This window comes from Xenopus laevis, chromosome 6L (assembly GCF_017654675.1).
Source record: "Xenopus laevis strain J_2021 chromosome 6L, Xenopus_laevis_v10.1, whole genome shotgun sequence".
Classification (NCBI taxonomy): domain Eukaryota; kingdom Metazoa; phylum Chordata; class Amphibia; order Anura; family Pipidae; genus Xenopus; species Xenopus laevis.
Window position 1 is genome coordinate 86277743 of NC_054381.1, and position 11855 is coordinate 86289597.

Consider the following 11855-nt stretch of genomic DNA (forward strand, 5'->3'; position numbering starts at 1 on the left):
AAGACAGAGACATTTTGTGCATACTGCTACTAAAAAATGCCTTACCCTTTAAACAACACAGGGATTGTTTGTCCATATATTGCAATATATTTAAGCTGGCCAACTACGTCAAAGTCATCCCATATCTGGCCAGTCCTACGCTTAATTTTCATCTGATTCATTAAGAATTCAATTGCTTAATTATACATTTTACAAAGGGACTAAGTTTTACCTGCAACTTACTAGCTGCTTTCAAAGTAAAACTCCCAAACTTGGCTGCCCTTTTATTAGACACCAGTGGGATCACCTGACTATAGCTGGGAGGGGTGGGAGCTACAACATGGAGCTGGTCACTGCTCCTGTATAACTATAACAAACAAGGGAAAGTTGTGCTCACCACTATTTTTTAAAACCATTAGGCGGGGGTGCAATGAGGGTGTGACCACAAAATACATATAGTCAACTACAAGAGGTCCTCTGCATATATATACTTGCAAAGAAGATCAGCACTTCACAGGTCTTAAAAAATAAACTTATTTATTTAGCAACAGACTGATGTTTCGGCTGACTCCTCAGCCTTTCTCACAGGATTAGGGAGATTATCCGGAGTGGTAGTGCTTGCAAGTGAAGCCACTAAACCATAGTAGGGGGATACTGTCTCCCATGAGAGTTGAGCCCTAATTGTAGTGGCTTTGTCATACCGAACTGGCCATTACAATTAGGGCTGACCTGCCCAATCAGGGCTGCAGTCGTCACTGCCAGGAGTGCCGCGGGCATTCCCTCCAGCCCCAGAAAGCCACCAGACCACCTCACAAATATGCTATTTTTAGTGCTGTGTATGGAGATACTATACATTTTTTTTATGAACATAAGCTATAGCTGTAATACATTGCATTAATATAGACATCACCATATATAACCTTCTTTAAAGCCTTTAGCAGAACAACAGATCATATTTATCCCTCTGCAGAGTTCATTTTGGAAACATAACTCACAAATTCTAGCAGTCCAGCTGAGTTATGAATTATCCTCTTTATGAGTCTTTTGAACATATCTCATACTACTAAGTGACAACTGTAACAGTCTGTGGTAATTCACAGAAAAACAAGAAACAAAACAAACAAAAGAGACAAAATATACACTAAAGTCCTGATAAACCAAACCACAGACTTTGCCAAATAAGAAAAAAAGTCAATATACAGTGAAATCCCTCAGTGAGGGTTATAATACAAGTTTCCATCTGTGTGTTCTGAAGCATATGGATCCTTCAAAGCAACAAGATCTCTGGAAACATAAGTGGAGGCAACAAAGGAAAAATTAAAGAACAATGGCATTCTTGCAAAGCCTTACTGTTTATATTTTGATCTGCAGTCTTATAATGGAGAGACAAACTTGTTTCTAAATAATTATGCTGTTAACTCTGTGAAAACAGCAAGTAAAAATTATTTTGAAAAGAATGGGTTAATTAACCCTCGATATTCGACTGCCGAATGTAAATCCTTCGACTTCGAATATCGAAGTCGAAGGATTTACCGCAAATAGTTCGATCGAATGAAAAATCGTTCCATCAAACGATTAAATCCTTCGTTCGATTCGAAGGATTTTAATCCATCGATCGAACGATTTTTCTTCGACCAAAAAATGGTTAGAAAGCCTATGGGGACCTTCCCCATAGGCTAACATTGCACCTAGGTAGGTTTTAGGTGGCGAAGTACGGGGTCGAAGTTTTTTTTAAAGAGACAGTACTTCGACTATCGAATGGTTGAACGATTTTTAGTTCAAATCTTTTGATTCGAAGTCGAATCGTAGTCGAAGTTTTTTTTATTCTTCACTCAAGCAAAGTAAATAGGCCCCTGGGTCTACACTAGAAATCCATATATTTGTGGAAACTATACATTTGTACAAATCCTAAATAGGTAAACATGTCTTTCTTTTCTAAGCTACTAAATTGCATTGCTTTGCAAATTTTAGGGTTTTTTTGTACAAATTTATGAAAATTTATGAAAGGTTCTCCCTACTATGCCATACTTTATTTAAAAGTTATTTAGGAAAAATGTATATTTGGTCATGTTAACATCTTGAGATTGTGCAGGTATATTGATTATGTTTATTTTCAAGGAATTAAGGAATTAATAAATTTAGGGGGTTATTTATCAAAGGTCAAATTTTAGAGTTATGTGAGCTTTTTTTAGACCTTGAATAAACTTACAACTTGAATGGTTTCTAATTTAAGAAAAAACTTAAATTAGTTTGGGGGTTAACAACCCAAAAACTCGAATCGAGTTTTCTGCAAAAAACAAACCCTGAATTGCTCGAATTTATAGAGTTTTTGACCAAATCCCTCTGAAAAAACATCAAACATTATAACCGCTATTAACATTTTCAAATGGTTCAATGGATCTCTGCCATTGACTTCTGCATGACCTTCACAGGTTTTAGATGGTGTATTTTCAGATTTGCCTATTTCCAGGGTCAGGGTATCATAAATCCCCAAAAAAGTTAGTTAAATTAAAACAAAAACCTTGTTTTTTAACCCTTAAAATAGATTTTTGGCTATCAGAACTAGAATTTTTCATGGAAAACACAACTCGAACCTTAATAAATCTGCCAATGGTCTACATTTAACTTTTACTCATGATAAAAGAAATTTGGTATTTTTGGAAATGGAGGTTGATACAGAATAAATCATCATTATATAACTTCAACAGAAACTCATACTAAGTAACAATATATTACATGCAAGTTTATCTTATCCCTGTAAATGCATTGATAGTATCCCAAAAGGTCAATGCCTTTCAAATTAAGCTGAATTTAAAATTCCAGCACATGAGATGTTATAAATCCAGGGTTCTACTGGGACTTATGCTGCCTTGTCTTATACTAGAGATCTGTTACTGTATGGTCATAACAACAACAACAAAACCAGACAGCAGAATCCAGAAAGTGGGAACAAATAGGCTTCAATTTACAGGGTGAATCATTTTAATTGTTAAGCACCTCGATGGAAGGGGGTCCACTGTGCTAGGGGAAAGAATGGCTAGGAGGTTGGAGGGGTGTTTAAACTAGGCAAGTGGGGGGCGGGTGAGATAAAGAATTATGGGGAAGCTAGGGTAGACAGGGCAGTGGGGTTAGTAAGGGGTCATGGGGAGGAGTGAGGGGGCATACAGTTTACCAGCTAAGGAGGTCCCTGGAGGAAAACCGAATAATGCTAACTTAACATATAATTCTCCACTAAGTAATGCAAATTCCAAAAGTAAAAGTAGTAACCTCTGCTGTACGCTGGCAAATGCACAGAGTTTGTCAGGCAAAATGGGAGACCTAAAATTAATTGCATTCTCTAAAAATTATGATATAATTGGTATCACTGAGACTTGGTGGGATAAAACATGTGACTGGACTGTGAGTGTAAATGGTTACACCCTTTTTAGGAGGGACAGAGGGATAAAAAAGGGTGGAGGAGTGTGTTTGTATGTAAAGCCTGAATTAAAGCCATGCACTAAAGAAATAACCATAGCTGGCACTGGTGAGGGTGTAGAATCCCTCTGGATAGAGATTTTGACTGGGCAATAGGTTACAAAGAGAATTATCTTTGGTGTATGCTATAAACCACCTCGTATAAGTGACGAGTATGAAGCCCAGCTACTGTTGCAGATACAAGCGGCTTCACAGCTGGGTCAAGTTGTTGCTATGGGTGACTTCAATTATCCAGACATTGACTGGGGTAATAGGGTTGCCAAAAGCTAGTAGGTTTGTAAATATGCTGAATGACAACTTTTTATTCCAGCTCGTTCAAGAACCTACTAGGAATAACTCACTTTTGGACCTTATTATAACTAATAATACTGGACTCATCTCTAACATTTGTGTGGGTGAGCATTTAGGGAATAGACGTGCAAACTTTGACAGTATAAGGGCATCTCTGCAACATATTAAGTGGGAAATGCTTTTCACAGGGTTAAACACGGAACAAAAATTGGAAGTCTTTAAAATGTTGCTTAATAAATATACATGTCAGTATATTTCCCTTGTAAGCAAGGAACGACGTTGCAAAGCAAAACCTTTTTGGTTCAATAGAAGCGTTGGTTTTGAGGTGGGTAAGAAAAGACGTGCTTTTAAGGTTTTCAAGTTAGCTGGGACAGCCAAATCATTTATAAGGTATAAGGAGGCCAATAAATCATGCAAAGAAGCTATAAGGCAAGATAAAATTGATATGGAAAAGGATACTGCAGCAAGCAGTAAAAAGAATCCAAAATTATTTTTTAAATATGTTAATAGTAAAAAAATGAAGCAGGAAGGGGTGGGACCTTTAGTATCAGAGGGGGGTCAGAGGAACCAGTTTCCTTCTAAATAGTCCCAATTCTAGTAATACAACTAATGATGCATGGTTCACACATGAGGAAATTCAAAAGAGACTAGAACATGTTACGATAGACAAAGGTCTGGGACCAGATGGTATTCATCCCAGTGTACTTAGCAAGCTTAGCTCTATGATTGCCAAACCTCTTTACTTAATTTTTCAGGATTCATTGAGGTCTCGCATAGTGCAGAGAGACTGGCAAATTGCTAATGTGCTTCCTCAGCCTCAAAACTATAGGCCAGTTAGTCTGACATCAGTAGGGATGTAGCGAACTGCCGATTTGGTGTTCGCGAACGCCGTTCGCGAACACCGGCAAAAAATGCGAACGTTCGCGAACAGTTTGCGAACTTCGAACACCCGCTAAAATCGTTCGATTCGAACGATCGAAGGATTTTAATTGTTCGATCGAAGGATTTTCATTCGAATCGAACGATCGAAGCCATTCGATCGAATGCTTTTCATTCGATCGAATGCTTACAATCGTTCGAACAAATGGAAATCGTTCGATTTTTAGCGGTCGAAGGAATTCGAATGATCGAACGATCGAACGCGAACTCAAAATGCGAACGTTCCCAAACGTTCGCGAACATTCGGCGGACGCGAACGGTCGAAGTTCGCGCGAACTAGTTCGCGGGCGAACAGTTCGCTACATCCCTAGACATCAGTGGTAGGAAAGCTTTTTGAAGGGTTGATAAAGTATAAGATACTGGACTTTATAGCAAATCATAATACTATGAGTGTGTGCCAGCATGGTATTTTGCCAGACTAACTTAATTTCTTTATATGAGAAGGTAAGCAGGGACCTCGATTCTGGGATGGCAGTGGATGTGATTTACTTAGGCGTTGCTAAAGCATTTGATACAGTGCCACACAAAAGGTTACTGGTTAAATTAAGGAATGTTGGCCTGGAACATAGTATTTGTAGTATTTTTGTTAGAGAACTGGCTAAAAGATAGACTACAAAGAGTGGTGGTAAATGGAACATTTTCTAATTGGACCAGTGTTGTTAGTGGAGTACCACAGGGCTCTGTACTAGGTCCCTTGCTTTTAAACGTGTTAAATAATGACCTGGAGGTGGGCATAGAAAGTACTGTTTCTATTTTGCAGATGATACTAAATTGTGCATAACTATAGGTTCCATGCCGGATGCAGCAAACTGGAAAATGAGGTTCAATGTTGATAAATGCAAGGTTATGCACTTTGGCAAAAATATAATAAATGCAAGTTATACACTAAATGGCAGTGTGTTGGAAGTTTCTTTAAATGAGAAGGATCTAGGGATTTTTGTAGATAACAAGTTGTCGAATTCTGACAGTGTCATTATGTGGCTAGTAAAGCAAATAAAGTTCTGTCTTGCATACAAAAGGGCATTAACTCAAGGTATGAAAACATAATTATGCCTCTTTATAGGTCCCTGGTAAGGCCTCATCTGGAGTATGCAGTGCAGTTTTGGACTCCTGTCCTTAAGAGGGATATAAAGGAGCTGGAGAGAGAGCAGAGACGTGCAACTAAACTGGTTAGAGGGATGGAAGACTTAAATTATGAGGGTAGACTGTCAAAGTTGGGGTTGTTTTCTCTGGAAAAAAGGTGCTTGCGAAGGGACATGATTACACTTTACAAGTACATTAGAGGAAATTATAGACAAATAGCAGGGAAACTTTTTACCCATAAAGAGGATCACCGTACCATAGGCCACCGCTTCAGACTAGAAGAAAAGAACTTCCATTTGAAGCAATGTAGGGGGTTCTTCACAGTCAGCACAGCGAGGTTGTGGAATGCGCTGCCAGGTGATGTTGTGATGGCTGATTCTGTTAATGCCTTTAAGAATGGCTTGGATGATTTTTTGGACAGGCAGAATATCAAAGGCTATTGTGATACTAAACTCTATAGTTAGTATAGGTATGGGTATATATAATTTATGTGAAAATATGGAGGGGTGTGTGTGGATACTGGGTTTTCATTTGGAGGGGTTGAACTTGATGGACTTTTTTCAACCCAATTTAACTATGTAACTATGTATGCATAAATATGGTCAACTGAACTGGACTGTGGATGTACTATGGAAAAATATAATATATGCTTGATACCTGTTGAGGGCACTATGATACATTCTTTTTTGTTCAAAGGAAAGATGTGAAAATGAGATTGCATATACTGTATCGCCGGAGACATTGGACACAATCACCATTAAAAGTCATTATAATTTTCCATTAATACCTGAGCTTTTTTGATTGATCATGTTAGAATCCTTTCCAAATTAGAACTACATGGTGCTTACAATCTTATCCACATCTGACAGGTGAACAGATAGACAAGTGGAAGACTTTAATAATTGGGATGACCAATTTGAATTTCTGGTCTTGCCCTTTGCATTTTGTGCAATGCTCCAGCTATCTTTCAATACTTTATTAATCACATCTTTCAACATCTTCTATTTTGCTGTGTAGTAGTGTATTTAGATGATATTTTAATTCTCTCATTTTCTGACGTTAAACATATTATGCATGTAAAACAAGTTCTTCTTTGCTCAAGAGAAAATTATCTTTATGCCAAGATTATAAAAGGTTGGGTTCATTATTTCTTCTTCTGCCTTTAAGAAAGATCCTGTTAAGATTTGTGCTGTCCTTGAGTGGCCTATTCCTATGTAATTTCTCCTACCGCACACCTGTAGTTCACCAATCCTGCAACTGGTGGTGCGTTTTTTCCGTTGACCGGCCGGGTCCCTTAGCAACGAATGTGTTTAGAAAACGGATCCGCACACACACTGGTTAATGCAGTCGGGGAGTATCCCCTTTTATTCAGCCACCAAACATTCAACGTTTCAGGGGGGGGGAACACGCACCCAACCTTCATCAGGATACAATTATTAGTGCAGTAACCCGTTTAAACCCAACTTCCCATGCCTTCTTTTCCCATCATGCAACTTTCCACAGTATTTAACCTAATAATTATTATATATAAATATTGTACCTAAAAGCTTTTAAAAATTCGCATCCATTAACACCATATTTTTTACAGATAAGAACTGCTGAATGATCACTTAGAATATTAAGGGTAACTAGAAAATTCAGAGGGCAGTAAGGTATTATAATATTTGTATAACACATGGAATTTTACAATATGGTGTTAATGGATGTGAATTTTTAAAAGCTTTTAGATACAATATTTATTTATAATAATTATTGCACTTGGACACTTTGAGATAGAGGATGACTAATCGATAACCTGTTTTATCAAAATTGATTGTTTCTCTGTATTTCACATAAGGGTTAAATTTCTTGTATTCCACATAAGGGTTAAATACTGTGGAAAGTTGCATGATGGGAAAAGAAGGTGTGGGAAGTTGGGTTTAAATGGGTTACTGCACTAATAATGGTATCCTGATGAAGGGTGGGTTTTCCCCCCTGAAAGGTTGGGTGGGTGTTCCCCCCCGAAACGTTGAATGTTTGGTGGCTGAAGAAAAGGGGATACTCCCCGACTGCATTAAACAGTGTGTGTGTGGATCCATTTTCTATACACATTCTATTCCTATTCCTGCCTTTTTCCTAGCCTTTGCAAAATTTTACTGAACATTTATTATAGATTTTTCTCATATTCTCATGCCTATCACTTCTCTAACTAAGAAGAGGGTTTAATGTTTATTTGTCACCTCAAGCCCAAGTTGCCTTTGAAAAACTTAAACTTGCCTTCTGTTCTGCTCCAGTTTTGGTTCCTATCGATCCTACTCACCCCCCTTTCCATGGAAGCGGACACTTCTGATGTTGATGTAAAAGCAATTTTATCTCAATATACTTGAACATACCTGAACCCTGAACAAATTTTTGCTCCTATTACCGTGTTTTTTTTATCTTCCTCCTAATTGTCATGCTATGCTCTATGCACCTTGTCCTGCGGTCTGCTGCAGCTTTTGCCTGTACCTAAACAACCCTGGCCTGACATAGTATTTATTGTCAATTTACCTAAATTTTGAGACATGTCCACTATCCTGGTCATAGCAGACCATTTTTCCAATTAAAGCCTTCTGCTTCTGTTCTGGCCAAAATGTTTTTCAAGGAGATTTTCATTTGCATGGCTTTCCTCCCAATATTGTCTCTGACCATGTATCTACAGTACTTTGATACTTTGTCATAGATATACCAGAGCTAGTTGTGTTCTATGTGACTAAACATTGAAAGTGTTTGATTGTTTAAGGCAACAGCCAGTTTACACCTTGCCTGTAATCACTTCTAGTGGGAGCTAAACCCTTTCAGCTCAACTCCTGCTAAATACTTGCTAGCTAGATTTGTAAACATTATTACTGAACCCACTTGCCTCTATTCTGGGGGCTAAATCAACTTAGCTTTCAGTGCAGAATTACCTTATCTGACCATGAATAAAACCTGTATAAACCCTAATTGTTTCCTATGCCATGTTGCACATTACTACAGGGATCTCAATGTGTTTCTAATTATGGGAACATTATAACATCTATGCAGATCACTTGCAGAAAACTCTGTGATTCACAAAATGCTTTGGATGCATCATTAAAATGAACTGGGATATTATACTTAAGCTTTCTTGCTTGCTGTTTCTATCCAAGACATTTTAGTTAACAAGAAAATAAAAAATACTGTATACCTGCATGTTCTCCTTTCAGGGGCTCATATCATATCAGTATCACTCTTACCAGTGAGTATAATGGATAATGGCATCAATATATTGATATCAGCACTGAAATTCAGGGATCTTAAAGGACCAGTAACATAAAAAAATGTAAAAAAAATTGTTTCTACATAACAAAAAAAAAACACCAAGACACATTTAACTTTAAATTTGCAAAGTCTTTATTAAGTAATAATTTAACGATACTTCGCTTGCGCTCTTCTTCAGAAAAGGCGACAGGACAACTATAAATCATGTGGTGCTCGATTACTCCTCCCTGGCTATTTCCTATACAAGGCATTACATTGCTTAATGGGGCATTGCTTAATGGAAAATCTTGGTTGAAATTAATGGGTATAAAGAGAATTTCTTGGCAATGATAATGTTGTTAATAATGTACATATACTTCCAAACCCAGGCAGTAGACAAACAGCACAATCTGTTATAGTATGCAATCTATCCTGCAAGAAGAAGTGTTCTCCCGCAGGTCTGTACTCTTTGCCACTTTGTGCTCTTGCCCTTCTGTCAAGGGTCCAAATACATACCTAATATCTTGGTATAATTAATTTTAAAGGTAACCCTATTTCTCGTGTAGCCAGTCTGGAAGAAAAATTCTACCTTTTCAAGACAAAGTTTTCCCATGAAAAAATGTAGACTAGAATATTAGGGATATTACAAATTTGTGGGGGAATTCATGTTTTTGGGAGTGGCAAAAATTTTACAAATATGTGGCAGAATTTTGCCATGCCAAAAAATGCAATAAAACATATCAATTGAGTCCAATCCATTCGGTGTTAGAAAAAGACAAAACGCATAGTGTCAAATACATTTTGCAAGTTTCCGTAAAATATCAGCATTTTGTACACTTTTGGGCAAAGTTAAGTGAGACAATTTCTCTCAACACTAACACTGATCCAAGATATCAGACGAACAAATACAAAAAGCAAAATAATTCTTGTGTAAGAACTCCCATACTTGGAGGTCATAAGACAAGTCTTGAAAGCAGTACATTCAATATCCATAAACATGTTTTGAATGAGATGGGAAGGTAGCCATTTGCATCATACCATATTCAGCCAGCAAGAGTAAAGGAACATGGGGAAACACAAGCTGGGAAAGTTGCAAGGGCCAAGTATATTTTATAAATAAAACTGTGCACCCTTCCTCTGTGAAAAAAAGATACAAGTGACTGCTGCCACATACTTATTTATACTCATAATCCCACCCATAAATCACTGTGGGGCAGGGCCTAAAGCACAATTAACCACCAACACATACAAGTGGAAAAGTTGAAACACATAAAAAATGTTTTTTCCATAATCCAATAGTGTGTCCTATACGACGGTGTAGTGTAAATATTGATAGCAGTGTCTATAAAAATTAGAACCTTTAAAAAACTTAATTTTGCAATTTAGCCTTAACATATTATCATTAATTAAATTTGCAGCAGCAGATGCGGAGGCATACAACCACCCTTTCAAAGTATTCCAGACTATCTAGTTGGCTGAAAAATTCTCATACTTCAGAATCTTTTTTATACCTGAAAGATAAAAAAGAATATTAATCACATAGACAGCTAGGTTGTACTCATCATTATACATTTAGGTTTTAATGCCCTCAACCTCCAGATCCAATAACTTTCCCTTCTAAATACATTTTTGGTTAGGTTTTCTTTCCCTCCCTGAACTATGCCACATTACAGTATCTCCTTTCCAACAAAATGGCCTAACTGAATTGTATATCATTTTAAATGGAGATTTTAAGCAAGGAAATGTTACATTATTTTTCAGGAGAAATGTGATTTAAATTTGTTTCAACCTGTATGTGAAAGTTAACTACTGCATTGCCAATGGCTTTACCTTTATGGTAGTAGAATAGGGGAGGTGATCAAGAGATTTACATATAGGGAACCTTACTATATTATACCCAAGTGTTTTAAATAATTTCTTTAGCTTTGTTTCATTTTACATCATAAGTTAACACAAATTGTATTTGACAGTTATTATGCAGTCTTTTGGGTCTGGGTTGCAATGTCTCTTTGCAGTCATTTTTTCGCATTCTTCTCCAATTTTGTATGCAGTATCCCTTTTGCAAGAATTCTTAATCATTTGATCAGCATTCTTTAACTTTTTCTCTGCTGAGAAGATACAATCTAAGAAGCTGACCTTTAGGAAAATGACGATACACATCGGGAGGGTGAAAGCTTTAAGAGTTGGTTTCTATCAGTTGGTTAAGTATACAAAATAGTAGCTTTTGCATTTGGATGTGTTTCTGTATGCACACATCTGGGAAATACATTTTTGGTAGTTTCTCTCCAGTGTGAATTTAATTGGGGGATGTACCCTTATCAAGTAGTCCAGAAAAAACATCCACATACCTCTAAAAAAATAATAATTTTTGAGTGCATTAACTTATTTTCAAAGTTATTCATAAAAATATTAGTGAGGCTTGCATCCATGCTGGACTTGTAAACAATGCATTTTGGTAGTAACATATTGGTTTTGATACAATTCATAAATATCATGTGTGATGATCCCTTCAATTAAAGTTTCACCTAGGTATGCATATACAGTATAGTATTTTTATAATCAAAGATGAGATTATTAGGCAAAGACTCAGTATGCTGAGTATTAGTGAGTTGCTTTCATATTTCATGCATATAATATTACATAGTAACATAGTAACATAGTAACATAGTAAGTAAGTGTAGGGGCCCCTATGGGTTAATCTGGCCTGCAGCTTTAAGGCCCCCACCTTTTTCTTAGAGTGATCTGCCAGGAGAGAATTACACTCCCCTGCTATACTGCTATATAGTGTGTGTAGGGAGTGGCCACTTCCTCTTTGGTCTGTGGATGCTGATCCAGCCGGGTGTGCCCAG